The 14,923-nt window shown below is 47.5% G+C and overlaps 1 protein-coding gene across 1 annotated transcript in view; it reads right to left on the reverse strand.

Moving 5' to 3' along the window:
* Positions 1 to 9,736, reverse strand: part of LOC134425792 (fibronectin type-III domain-containing protein 3a-like) — a 39,928-nt gene extending 30,192 nt beyond the window's left edge. Inside the window, 2 exon segments of the mRNA XM_063170765.1 lie at positions 5,043 to 5,133; positions 9,685 to 9,736. The gene's annotated coding sequence lies outside the window, so the exon portion shown is untranslated.
* Between the last annotated feature and the right edge of the window lie 5,187 nt (positions 9,737 to 14,923).

Here is a 14,923-nt window from a genome sequence, read left to right on the forward strand (position 1 = left end):
TTGAAGGTACCATCCCACTCCTAAAATAGTTTGTGCCCCAGGACCACACGTGAGACCTGCAGGATGGACTGGCTTTACTTTGGGCAAGATTAAGGCAAGGAGAGATTTAACAGAAGCTCAGTTACAACCTGAGCTCTGCAGGGACCACCCCTGCTCCATAAGTCATCTGTTCCCCACTAAATCCATGTTTTGATTAAAATCCTGGAAATCATTTCTAACGGCCCCCAAGGGAATTGGGCCACAGCATCTTGTGGGAAGCTTGGCTTCCAGCCAGGAGGGCAACACAGCCTTGAGCCTGAAAATGTTCCTCGTGATTTACCCAAGAAATGGGCTCAAATATTCTGAATATTGACAGAGCCTGCCTGAAAATATTCCTCATGATTTACCCAAGAACTGGGCTCAAATATTCTGAATATTGAGAGAGCCTGCCTGAAAATATTCCTCATGATTTACCCAAGAACTGGGCTCAAATATTCTGAGTATTGAATGCCTGTCTGAAAATGTCCATTATGAGTTACTCAAGAAATGGGCTCAAATATTCTGAATACTGGGAGCTCACCTGAAATGTCCTTCATGACTTATCCAAGAAATGGGATCAAATATTTTGTCTATTCAGAGCCTGATCCAGGGGTGGCTTTGACCCAGGTGAGGTCTGTGACCCCAGAAAAGCTTCTTGGAATAGGAACTTTCTCATCTTAAATCCAGCACTTACTGTAATGAAAATCCAGCCTTTGGGACAGCTTCTCTCTGAGGTTATAAACTTGTTTTTCAATTGTTTATGAAATCTGGTTTCTTCTCTGGAGAGTGGAATAAAGCTGATCCATGCCTGTGTGCAGTGTTCCTCCCATTTAAAGTCAGTGTGAGATCTTTCTGGAGAGATATTTTTAATATAATAGGAAAACATTTTAATATGGGGTCACAGATCCCATATTTGACCTCACCAAAATTCCAGACACCAGGACAAGGCTCCCACACTCTGCTCCAAGCCTTTGTTTGGATTACAGGAGGATTTTTAATTTACTATTAACACTCATCTCTCAGGCCGGAGACGTCAACTCTTCTAAAATTCTCCCTGGAGGAGGGCTAAGACTGGGATGGAATCCCTCATTTCCCAGACACCAAAACCCCTAAAAAACCCCCAGAACCAGCAGCTCCAACCCAGGCAGGCCACAGGAGCTCTGCCCCAGGGATGTGATCGACTTTCACCCCGGCTCACCCTGGCCGTGGATCGGGTTCCTGGGGAGTGTGCCAGGAAAGCCATCACACACAATTGTCCCCTGCACTCCAGGATTGTTTTCCAGCCAGAAACTCCATCCCTCAGGATTCCTGTGCCCACCCTCCAGCCTTACACCCACGTTTTTCCAGGCTCCCTGCTGCTCTTCCCAAAGGAGACTGGGCAGAAAAGCTCTGTCGGTGCCCAGAGTGCATTAATTTGATTTCAGCTGTTATTTAATATTATGCTCACGTTAAGGCCATGCTTGCCCTCAGAATTATTCATTTAGGAGGCCTGTAAAATTGGCAAGAACGGTTTCTAGAATGCAAACATGACATGACTTTTAGATAAATATTTTCCTTTGTTGTTTTAGTTCTTTTATGGCTTTTCTGTTATTGCCAGAAAAGCAGAGTTGAATCCTGAGCACTTGTGTGTGCTTCCTAAGTGAGCAGTCCCATAAACCAAAATCCAGGAGTTCCTGAAAGGTCCCATTCCTGTCCTGATCCCAATCCTGCTTCTACAAATGTTCAGAGAATGGTGCACCTCAAAGGACTGAGCCATTAAGGTGCTTCATTCTTATTTCAGCTTAAAAAATAAAGGGATTGTGAATTTTCTAGCTGCAAAAATGTTGCTACAAAAATTAAAAAAAGAGAGAAAATAATAAAAATAATTAAACATAAAATATCTTTTTTTTCCACCTGTTAGGAAGGTGACACTTTCTAGAATAAACCAAGGTGCTAATTTTAACATCTTAATGCTACATGAAACAAAAACTTTCAAGCTTAGATAAAAAAAGCCTTTATTAAATGCAATTTAACAATAGGCTTGTTTGAAATATGATTTTCCAAGTGTAAAACTGTGAATTTAAAACATTATTCTGGTTTTCTTTAGGCCTTGAAGCAAACCAGTTTATTTACACATTAACCATATACTATGGAAATTCTATATCCAAATGGTTTTCTAAATCACTTGGAAGCTGTGGAAGCAACAGACACCACAGTCCATGGAAAAGAAATCCAAAAAACTTCTGCCCAGAGGCACAAGACAGAGAACAAGCCCTTGTGTGTGCCTGGAATTCTCTCTGGGGCCTGAACTGGTCAGCAAAAAGGCAGCTGGAATTCCCACCTGGAAGTACCACAGAGCTGGGCAGATGAAACAAAGAGTTTCCAAGTGTGCCAAGGTTTGCCAGCTGGGAACTGCAAGTTCCTACAGGGAGCTGCACCCTCTCCCAAGGCTCTGAAACCAGGAGAAGGATCTGCATAACTGAGCACAGCTGCTCTCCATGGGACACGTTTGTTTTGTAGTGGAAGGTAAAATTGAAGGCATTTTATGATCATTTTTTTCCTTGAAAATAAAAAAGTTCTGCCCATTTACCAGACTCCAGGGGAAAAGTTGTGGAAAAGTCTGGAAGCAACCCAGAGGAATGGCTGCTGTGTGTGCAGACACGTTCCCTCCAACAGGAACACATCATTCCACAGCACCTTGCTCATGCCAGTCCCTCCCTCCAGCCAGCAACACCCAGCTCATGGCAAGGAAGAAATATTAAAGTATTTTAAAAGCTTTTTTTAGGATCTTCCATTCAGAACCAGGAAAAGTGAGGGATTTAAGAGCACCCAGAGCTTGGCTGCTCTGCTTTGTCCTGTGCCATGTGTGTCCAAACCTGGATGAAACCTCCTGGGATTGAGCCAGGAAAGCACCAAAACTGAGCCCATTTTAGTGCCAGAGCTGGGTGACACCTCCATGAATTTGGGAGCACTATGGGATGGCAGACACACACTGCTGGTATGAGACAGAGGTGATCCAAAAGCTCTTTCCCAAATGCTTGAATTCCCCATCTCCACTGATTTATTTACTTTAAACTCAGCTCAGGGAGGTCAATGATGCAGATTATGGAAACCAAGAGCAGCCAGGACGTTTCCAGGAGAGGCTCCTACCATGAGACAGCTCAGAGCAGTCACCTGCTGCCTAATCCAACAAAACAGGAGGAAAATTAGCATTTCACAGGTGGAACAAACAGGATTTGCTCCCAGGTTTCTGCAGCTCTGCTCTGCAAGTCACCAGTGCTGGATGCAGCACAAACAGGCCTCTCTCATTTAACAACTCTTAAACCAGGACTTCAAAACCAAGCAGAAAACCCCAGCAAAAGCAAAGGATTTCTTCAAACTGGAGCAGATTAAGCAAACTCTGAGCAAGGAGGAATTATTTTGATACAGCAGCTGCAGACTTTTCCTTGCACAACACCAGAGGTTGGGGCTGTAACACTTTAGCTCAGCACTGGGTCAAATTAGGCTGGTTAGAACAGGTTATGCTTAAACCTAGGGCTAAAACACACCAACAAATGGCTGCAATTACCACAGCTGAGCAGTCCCGTGGCATCAGACCATGTGCATTTCTTTAGTTCATGGAAAATGCAAGGGAAAAATGCAAGTGTGAGATCATCCCCATGAGGCTGGAGCAGGAACACTTCCCCCAGCCTGGGTGAGTGGCCAGGACCAGCACAGAATCACTGCCACAGCTCAGCTGATGGCAGGGAGCACACTGAAATCATTCCTTTCTGTACCTGAGCTTTGAATATTGATTTGCAAACCAATGAACCTGCTGGAAGTTTGGAGATTGAATCACATTTTTATGGAACGGCCTAAGTAGAAATTATCAATTTTGAAGAACCTAGGGATATTAGTTCATGTGAGTTTTTATCAAGTTTATATTTTAAGAAATGCTGGCATTAAAAAGGAAAATGACAATTTATAATACACCAAAAGTCTGTTTTCATAATATCTTCCAAATCTGAATAGTTCCTCTAAATAATTCTCACCCCTCACACTGAAATGGACAAAAATACACACCTGGTTGACATGATAAAAACTTTTTTTTAAGCAGAATCTGCTTAAAACTGACATGAACATCTTACAAGTCCTTCAGGAGCATAAAATCCCTCCCATGCAAACATTAAACTGCCTTCACTCCTGACTGGAGGTGACAAACTCAAGTGACACCAACGGGCACTTTAATACCTCACTCAGCAGAACTGAAAGCAAATTATTCCCAAGGAAGAGATATTAATGCTGAAGTTATTTAATAAAGGGCATGGAAGAGCAGATGAAAAAACTTCATCTGAATTTATAAACCTGATTTAACCTGGTTAAATGCTTTCCCTCCCAAAACACCTGTACAGATCCAGGAAATGCAGCAAGATTATCACTTCTTTCTTTGTCTCTTATATGAAATCCATCTGCTGATTGTGTTTTGCTTTCCAGCACTCATCCCCAAGGTTTTGACAGATTCCCTTCTGCTTTTCCAGCAGATCAGTTCCCTGACCTGAGCAGTTCCAGGAGAAGGAACTCAGTTCCATGATCTCCAATTAAAAGCAAAGGATCTGAGCAAGGCACTACCAGAATGCTATCACCCACTCCAGCTGCTCTCTACACAGGAAATGCATTTGGCTAAAAACAGAATTTACTTTCTTTATCCAAAGCCAATTATGCAATTCTCTCCAAGAGAAAACTTCCAGCTAAGTGGGTGAAGGGAGAAGAAAGAGTAAGAAATGTGAAAATAGAGATAAGGCTGCCACCTTACAAAATCAATAATGTTCCTGTGGAACCTGAAACCTTTCTTACCTCAAGAACTCAATCAGTTCTTCCTTCCCTAATTCATTTTTTCCATTTGATAAGAAGTTGTCCAGAACTTTCTTCCACAAAAAAAAAAAAAGAGTCCTAAGTTTAGAGGTCTGTCAAATACATTCATTTCAACTTAAAGTGTTACTTAGAGACTTAATGAGAAAATAAACACTTCATAAAACCTGGGAGAATCCTAAATTCTGTGTAATTACCGTTGTCACTCTCCTGACTTGGAATTCCTCCTGGTGAGTGTTCCAGTGCCTGCTGCAGAGTGAGCAATGTGTGCTGTCCTCAGGCTTCTTTCTGCAGGCAAAAAACCACATTTTCATGTTAGTGCCTTGGCAAACATGAAATGCAAAGAAAAACAAGCTGCAGGGAACACCAGAGATCCATGGAAAGAGGATCCAGGAGGGGCAAGCAGTGGTGATTCCACTGAGGAGTTCTTTGGATGTAACTGGATTTATTTGGTTACCTACAATATACCTGTTCTACTCCTCTGCATGGCAATAGAGACAGAAAAATTCCAAACATCCCCAAATTTAAATTGTCATGCACACATTTCCCTTCTGTTAAAGGACATAAAAAGACATAAAATGTCCACAAAGCTGGAAATACAATCCCAGTTGCTGTTACAGGGCAGCACAGCTTTAATCTAAAAACTGCTCCACTAAAGATGCTCCAGCAGAAGGAAACTAAAAGCTCCAGGAGTCGTTAAACCACCTCAGATGTTGGATTTAATAATGTAAAAATCATCACCTTTCTCAAGCCGCATCCAGCACTAAAACACTTCCTAAAATATCTGCACACTGAGCCCTCTTTTGGTCCTCCAGACACAGGAAGGTTTTGCAGGGATCAGTCAATCCCCAGTGTTGTTCTTCACAGAGCTATTTAGGTTGGAAAAGGTCTCCGAGATCATCAATTCCAACCTGTGCCAGACCCCACTTTGTGACAGCCCAGAGCTCTGAGTGCCACCTTGTCCTGCCCTGGACACCTCCAGGGATGGGGACTCCAACCCTCCCTGGCATTCCCTTCCAATGCCTGGCCACCCTTTCCATGGAGAAATTCCTGCTGAATCTCTAAAGATAAGGCCCAGGCAGGTGTGCAGAGTGTTCTGCAGTTTTACCGGAGCTCCCACACAGCAATCCATTGTCATTGTCACCAAAAAGGTGACACTGTCTTCAGGTCACACTGATGACATCACCTGAAGACGCTTCTGAAGCCACAACCTAACAAATGGTCCTCCTGAGCTACTCTAAGTGAGACACTGGAAAAATATTGAATATAAAGCATGAGGGCCCAGAGTGAATCTTGGGCAAAGGGAGGCATTTTCCACATCAATCAGGATCCTGGGAACAAGGGGAGATTTACATTAGGATTGAAAGGGCCCAAGGGCTGGGAGCCAGTGGTCTGTCTGTGCTGGTCAATACACAGACAGGATTGTGTTAGCACCACTGAAAGAATAAATTATCGCTGCTTTTACAATAAGCTCTTCAAGAATGCAATAAAGAGTTCAGTGTGTGCTCCTCACTCAGGAATCCAAAACTTTTCAGTGAAGGTCTGGCTTGCAGCAAAGATAACAGCTGAACACCAACCATCTTGACCTTGGGAAGCTTCATGACAATGTGCTAAAAACAGGTGAAAAAATGCACAGGTTCCTGCTTCCACATCCCCCAGCCTTGAGACCAGAGCCTTGAGCAAGCCCAGGTTTAAATACTGAGAGTTCAGCCCTGATGCTTTCAGACAGAACAAAATTAGAAGTGAGAAATGTTATTTTTTCCCTCAAGCCTCTTGTAGGATTATTAATATTGAGGTTTTCTCATCTGCTTTCAGAGATAATTTTAAAATTCTTCTCCGATTCAATGAAATCATGACAGGAAATTAAGAAAATATGGAAGCAGGGAAAGAATTCTTACAACATTTCATAGCAGCCCCTGACTTTGATGAACAATATTATAAGAATGTCTTCCCAGGCACGTATTTCCTTCTAAATCTGACAAGTTTCCCAATTGTGGAAATAGCAAGTCACCAAATAAAAATGCTGCTCTTTCAAGCTTAAAAGATAAATTTTAACTTGCATGAAATTCACCCAAGGCCAGGCAGAACGGGAGCAGAACACTGGAATTTTTCCTGTCTGCACAGTCCATATGAAATATTTGTTTTTTTAAGGACTCACCAAACCTTTCCTAAAAATAACCATAAAAGATGACAATTGTTGGCAGGGGTGGGACAAGCCCCACAGTTAACAGGACGCCAATGCCAGCCTCCAAAAATGACAATCAAAAGGTCATGAAAAGAGTTATACAGAACATTTATATTCAGATTTGGTGTCAGTGCAACATCAAAGAGAGATGCATTTTGTGATCAAGGCTTGTGGCAGGAAATGGATTTGTGTAGACAAAGTTATCTTTATTCCCTCTCAAGGTGAATCCACCAGGAGTTATTGTTTTAAACCATTCTAACATCCAATTCCTCAAAACCACTGAAGAAAATGAACAACCAAACCAAATCACCACCAAAAATCAGCTGTCCCAAGAGAAGAGCAGGGCAAGGTGGGATTTGCGCACAAGGAGCTGAAATTATTCCACTGCATTGTCAAAGTGCTGCTCCATTCCAGATGAAGCCAAGTTTTCCAAAAACTTGCTGCAACAATCCTGAGCTACAGCTGAGTGAGTAACTTGTAAGAGCTTGCTCCAGGAGCTGTGTGAGCCATCAGTCCCAGCCCTGTTTATCCACAGCCCCGTGAAGGATCCCCAACTGAGATCTGGGATCCAGTGAATCAGTTCAGCTCTCCAGAAAATGAGATTTATTTGATCCCAGCTGAGAACAAAAGATTCCCAGACAACAACAGCGCTCCAAAACTTTCCAAGATTTGGAAACAGGAAGGTAAAAAGCCCGAAGAGAGAGGAGAGTGTAATAGCTGGCTGCTTTTCAACACCCATGATCACACACTGAGCCCTGAGAAAGTCAACATCTTTCCTATTTTACCACCTTATCCTCTTTCACAAATTACATAAACCAAGGGAAGGAATGTGAGTGTGGGAAGCAACTCGGGCTGTGCTTACTTACACAGATACTGAACCAAACACAAAGTACTTTCTTCTACACTGCATCTTAACTCCAAGGTCAATTTATTGGCTTAAAACACAGAGAGGATGCTTCCCTGGTTCAAATGCTAATCTAAGGCTCAGGAAATCTAGATTCAATTCCCTGCCTCACCACATACTTCCTGTGCGACCTTGGGCCATAAATATTTCGGTGCCTCAGTCTTTCCATCTGTGACTGAGACAGTATTTCCCTATTGAAGGCAGTGCTGTAAAGATAAATACATTAGGAAAACATCAGGAATCACATACGTGCAGCGGGCTGCTGGGGAACTTATCTGTGTGTCAATATTCCCAATCAGGCAGCAGGGAAAGCCAAGGAAGGGCTGCCAATGTGAAAAAAATTAACTAGCACGGGACAGAGAGAAGACAAAGTAGCAGCAGAATGGACAGAAACTGACACCTCAATTACTAATTACAGAAAATTTCCATCATTCCAACAAAGCTTTAAACAGAAATGAAACTCAGGAACCAGCTGGGCAAGCTGCTGAAGGGAGCAAATACACCTGCCAGCAATGCATTATTGCCCTGTTTTCGGAGATTATCACACAAAACACTTCAGATTTGAGGTGGCAGAGGGGCTGCTGAGTTTGGGGGCACAGAATCCCTGGGGACTGTCCCCGAAGGGAAGCACCCGCTGCTGGAGTCCCCAGCCCTCAGTGAGACACACAAACAGCAGAGCGACCCCAGCGGGGTCCGCAGCGCCGCTGCCCCAGGGCGGACAGGGGGACACAGCGGGAAGGGGAGGGCAGAAGGTGGTCAGCAGGCAGGCAGGGGCTGACAGCAGTGACCTCCCCCTGCCCCAGCCCAGGAGGACGCGGGGGAGGTGTCTGGGACCGGAGCTGCGGAGCAGCCAAGGGGAACAACTACAAGGCTACGTGGCATTCGCAGGCAGCGGCTGCCGGGGAGGGAGCACGGGGGGGCGGCCAGGGGGGACCTGGGGGGGACGACGGCACATCGCAGCCCCTCCGGCCCCGCGGAACAGCAGCACAAGGAGGGGAAAGGGAAAGAAGGGGACGGAGAATCCGAGCGTGGGGAGCGGAGCGGGAGCGGGCTGGGGGAAGCGCGACCCGCGGTACGGGCTGGCATTAACCCCGTCCGGGCGGGCTCAGCCGGGAGCCCCCGCTCGGCCCGGCACGGTCCGGCCCCCGAGCACCGGGAGTCCCTTTAGGAGCGGCTCCCCAGAACCGCTGTCCCCGAACCAGCCGGGTCCCCTGCGGGGATGCCCGCGATCCGGAGGGCAGCGCACCCGGACAGAGCCCGAACACCCTGAACCCTGCCTGTTCCGCACCCCGGGCACCCCATCATATACCAGGCACCCCATCCCATCTCACCCCATCCTATCCCAGGCACCCCATTCCATTCCATTCTATTCCATCCCATTCCATTCCATCGCAGGCACCCCATCCCATCCCGCTCACCCCATCCCACCCCACGTCCCGGGACACCGGATCTCCCGGATCCTGCCCCCACCTGCCCCTTGCGCCACGTCCACCCCGAACGTGTCCCACAGGCCGGGCTGTCCCCCGCCTCAGAACCCCGTCCCCGGGGTCCCGCCTGTCCCTCCGGCCGCCCCCGCCCGGCTCCGCGCCGCCTCCCGCCCTCCGCTCCGCGGGGCTCCGCTCCCGGCACTGCCCACCGCGCCCCGGCTGGGCACCGCCGCTCTGCGCCGCCCCGGGGAGCAGCGGAGCCCGGGGAAGGAGCCCCGGGGAGCGGGCGGCGGCGGTGCCCGTGCGCTGCCCCCGGCACTGACCGTGTGCCCCGCGGGCTCCGCCGCTTCAGCGCCCGCCGCCCGCCCGCGCCGCCATCATGGAATGCGCGCACCGCGCCTGCGCCGCCGCCGGCCGGGGGCGGGCGGGCGCGCCAACCACAGCCCGCGCGGCTCCGCGGCTGCCGGACACCGCGCCCGCCGAAAGCGGCGCGGGGGGGCGGCCCCGGCGGGCCGGGCTGGTGGCACCTGGGGTGGGTGACATGTCTGGGCACTGTCTGTCCCTGCCGGACACCGCCGCCACCCCCGGGCACTGCCCGGCACCTCTGGGCACTGTCCCCATGTCACTGTCTGTCCCCCTTGTCACCCCCAAGGTGACAGACAGTGACATGGGGACAGTGCTTGGGGGCCACTGTCACCCCCAAGCACTGTCCCCATGTCACTGTCTGTCCCCCTTGGCCACTGTCACCCCCAGGCACTGTTTGTCACCCCTGTGCTCCACCTGTGTCACCAAACCTGTCCCGGCCCCCTCAGGGATCTCCAGTCTCCATCTCCCGGATGAGCGGGAGGTTCCCCACTTTGCACATTGCACCCCACAATTTGGGGGGTCACAGCGTGTCCCTGACCCTAAAACTGGGAACTGAACCCTAAAACTGTCACAACACCAAAACCTTTAAGGGTGACAGCATGAAAGTGAGGGGACAATCCTGACTGAGCGGGCAAAGAGAGGAGGAAGGACAGGTTCCATCACTGGCTGTGCCAGGGGAGGTTTAGTTGGATATTAAGGACAATTTCCTCATGGGAATCATTGTCCAGCACTGGCACAGCCTGTCCAGGACACCCATCCTGCACAGAGACCCTATCCCTGCAGGGATTTAGATCCCTGGGGATGTGACACTTGGGGACATGGGTTGGTGGTGGCCTTGGCAGTGCTGGGGAATGGCTGGACTCCATGGAGTCCTTTCCAAGCTGAATATTCCTGTTATTCCATGATCTTGTGTCTCCTGATCCATTCCCATGTTCAGCCTCAGAGCATCCCAAGCTCTGCTGCAAAGAGGATCAAAAAAATCCCTCCTGAGCTGCAGAGCCCCTCTGGCACATCCATTTATTTTCATGGCAAATAATGTACCAATTAATCTTACACTCTACACCTTATTTCCACCGGGCAGTTTACACTAATATATTTCCATTAATGTGTTTTAAAAAATGTGCCTCAAACTTGCTTGAAGCAGCGATTTCAGAGATATTCTGTGTGGAATTCAGCTCCATGTGGATGTAAAATAAATGTGACAGCTGTGCTTTCATACAAGCCCCACTAAACTCTGGATCACAGCAGAAAAAGGTCACACTTGACATTTATATGCAATATAATAAATGTGTATATATAATCTATATAATGGACATAGAAAGACTAACCTTTTAAAATTAATGGGCTTGTGTTTACCCCCAGATAGATCTTAGATGTGTTCATAATGAATATAAAAAATGTTATGATGAATAGAAGAAATTGTTCCTTAATGTCAGAGAATTTCTCTCTGGAAGGGGCTGATCTGCCAGAACGAACACCCTGTGCTGGACAGGACTAAAATAAATTCCCATCCATCTTTTTAAACAATCAGGTCCTGGTTACAAAGGCCAGAAGAGGTGGTGGCTGCTGAATTTTTAAGCAATTAATAGGTTACCTTGCTAAATAAAGGTCAAAACAACTCTCAGAGTAACTTTACCATTAATTTTACTCATATAGGCCCATAAAATGATGAATATATTCCCTTCTAATTGGGAGCAAATGTTAAAAGAGCATAAAATCTGTTGCATCTGAAAAGCAAAATTTTAGAGCTGAACCCATGGCAAATTCCAGGTGGAAAAGGCAGGAGAAACCTTTTCCTCTTAACAAGAGAATTGGTACAAATCTCTGCACTGAAATTCCTCTCCTTTCCACCCCTTCCACAAGTTTTCCTGCACACGTGTGACTCCTGGCCTAATTCTCATCCCTGAGGAATAGTCTGGATCAGCACATCTCATGTTTTATTATGGTTGATAAGAAACTATAAATTTGCCTTTAAACTAGATTGAAACCTTCAGACAAAGATTTAGGGGAAAAATATTCTGCTCCTTTGTTTTGAGTCTCACCATGCTTTTGTCCCTGATATTAAACTGAATTTCACTGATGGCCCCAAATGGAATTCTTTAATTCCAGCTCCCATTAAAGTCTGGGAACACCTTGGGAAGGGTGGAAGACCAGACCAGCACAGGATTCAGTGAGTGCAGCCCTGCTTTGGGAACAAAAAGTTGGTTAATATTTTCACCTTTGAGAGAATTCCTGGAATCCTCAGCACTCCATCTCAGGAATCTTAGAACTCCACAGGCTCTACCTAATCTGCAGTGCCCTGGGGATTTCACTCTGAAGTGAAATATTTGGGCTTAATTTTTGGGAGATCTCCTGAGAGTGACCCACCAGATGGGATTTGGAGATCTGAAGCACTCTGCACCGAATGAACTTTGCTGCTGAAAGCAGAGGCTCAAGGACTGTTTTGACTTCCCAGGCTCGGTATTTGTGCACTGCCAGCTAAACCTCACAAGTTGTGACTAGAGGTGGCTGTGATCCCCCGTGGTGATGTCCTGTGCCTGATATCCAGAATAAAGGAGGTCCTTGGGAGGGAATGCTGAGCATTCTTTGCTCTGAAAGCTCCTGGACCACCCCCCAGCTTTGATAAGGACAAGAATTCCTTTGTAGGTAATAATGCAGTGCAGAAAAATCCTTTTCCCTTAAATCAATATTTTCTCCTTAAATATCCATTTAAAATGGATCTTATATCCTAACAATCTCATTCCAACAAAGTGGTGGAGAAACTTCTGGGGTCACAACTTGTTCCCAGCGAGACTTGGGATGAAAAATCCCAAAACTGCCCACAGGCTCTGGGCTCCTTTCAAACTCCAAGTGCCACAGCTTTTCCCACTCCATGGAAAAGAAATGACCCAATGTTTGCTGCCTACACCCAGCATGACAGCGAGGGAAAAGCTGTTTTTTTACAGCTGGGCTGGGAAGGGAGAGGCGGGATGTTCCAGACGGAAAAGCCGCACGGGAGGAATATTTGGCGTGAGGAGCGCGGTGACCAAACTGCCCGGGAGGAAGGTCTGATCCAATGGGTCAGGAATTACGTGGAACAAGGCTGAGGGCAGCTTTAACTCTAGTTTGAAATTCCTGGAGAGCCACAAGGACCGTGTGAGGACAGCGGGTTCCACACACGGAGCTGGATGGGGAAAAGTTGGATTTTGAGGAAATTTTTGCCCAGATTGTCCTTTCAGTCTGGAGAGGCAGAGGGCACTGGGTTAGGGGTGGATCCAGGCCTGGGAAAGAGGAATTAAAAATAGCAGAATATAACATCAAAGAACACTTGGCAAGAGGAAAGGGAAAGAGAAAAGAAATGGGAAGTGGAAATGAGTCAGGAGGGAGGAAAGAGAGGACAAATGGGAAGAAATCTGGGCTTATAAAGGAAGGGCAGGCTCTGAAATGGAAAAAAAGCATGGAAAAGAGGGGAATTGAGGAGAGTCTGTCTTAACAAAACAATGGCATGAGGCAGTGCCAAAAGCATGCTCATTCTTCCACTAGAAAATTTGGAATTGCAATTTCATTTTTTTAATCTGCTGATTCAACTGCCCTAGGTGAGTTAATAAAAATAAAGGGGCAGGGGAAAAGAAAAATATTAAAGAAATGAAAAAGAAAAGCCTTTGACAGAGAGGGGGAAAAAGAAAGATAAGAGGAATATTGCAGTTACAGCATATCCCAGTCTGAAGGCGGGTTGGGGAGCTTGAATAACAAAAACCTGGATGCACACCCCCCTCCACGCCAACACCCCACTTATCAGGGGGATTAGCAGCCATCCTGGAGTTTCAGCTCCAGCCCATAATAAAAATGTTTGTTTTTCCATCCTTGGACTGCAATAATAACGACTCTGGTTGTTTGAACTCGTGTCCAGCAAAGCCTCCCCTCTCCTGCCTTCGCTGGGAGCTGCAGGCTCGGAATTGGAACCGCTCCCTTGGCTTTCCCTGGCTCCACACAAACCCTGCTGCCTGCACTCCAGGAGGGAGCGGGGAGCACAGCCTGGCAAACAAACTCCCCTGGAGCAGCACCTTGCAGGGAGCCGTGCTGGGATGTGCAGGAGCAAACAGCGGGGCTGCAGCGGGTCCTGCGGCCGCGTGCGCTGGCGCCGCTCCCTCCACGCCAGTGTTCTCTCCAGCTGTGGGATCTGCTCCTCAGGGAGCAAACCTGGGCTGGGGGTTTGGGGGGCAGCACAATGGGAAAGGCCTGGAGAGCATCAGGAGAAGGGGTTTTCCTCAAGGGTCACACACCTGCTCCTCTGTGGGTGCCCTCATCCCTGTTCCATGGAATCGCAGAATCACGGGATGGTTTGGGTGGGAAGGGACCTTAAAACCCATCCAGTTCCACCCCCTGCCAATGCAGGGACACCTTCCACTATCACAGGCTGTTCCAAGCCCCATCCAAGTGCTGTTTCTTTGATGTTGAACCACAGAAGCAAATCAACACCAGCAGAAACGCTTTAGGGTTATTGAACACCCACTAAACAAACAGGTGACACTGGCAGAGGCACAGGGTGGTGACCAGTCACTAAAATGGAGTCATTTTAATTGAAAAAACTACACCAAGTTTGGAGATTTTCTTCTGGGTTCAGTAGTATTTTTAGAACTCTCTGCCCTCTCAGTGGTTTTCAGTTCTGGTTGAGTTCTGGTGGTGCCTTATAGCAAAAAAAAGAGATGTATGAAAAAGAAAATGCAGGTGTTTGTATCAGTATGGACAGGCCAGCACGGAAGGCAGGGAAGCCTGGCAGGGGATGGCAATGCAGGCGGACACCACATTTTGCTGTCTGTGCTTCTTTCTCCAAGCAGGACCCAGAACCCCTCAAGAACCCTCACTCCAGACCAGGAGTCCTGGTACAAACCTGCTCCCATAAAATCCCTCTGAACATCAGCCCCAAATCCACAAACCTGCTGGCACAAAGTCACCATAAAAACCCAACCAAAAGCCCTCTGCAGCCCACAACAAACACTGCTGGTGTTTATGGCTGCTGGAGGTGGCCAGGGATGAAGTTCAGTGCTGGGGAACACCTGGTTTATGATTCCTTCACTCTTTATGGGGCAGAGCCCACGAGCAAACACTGCCGGTCCTGACCTTGAGCTGCTCCCACACCTCCCTCTGCCCCGTCCTGCAGGCTGAAAGCACAACTGGGGCTCTTTGGAAAAGGGAATTAATTAAAACCTGGCCCAC

The sequence above is a fragment of the Melospiza melodia genome, chromosome 16, assembly GCF_035770615.1.
Source record: "Melospiza melodia melodia isolate bMelMel2 chromosome 16, bMelMel2.pri, whole genome shotgun sequence".
Classification (NCBI taxonomy): domain Eukaryota; kingdom Metazoa; phylum Chordata; class Aves; order Passeriformes; family Passerellidae; genus Melospiza; species Melospiza melodia.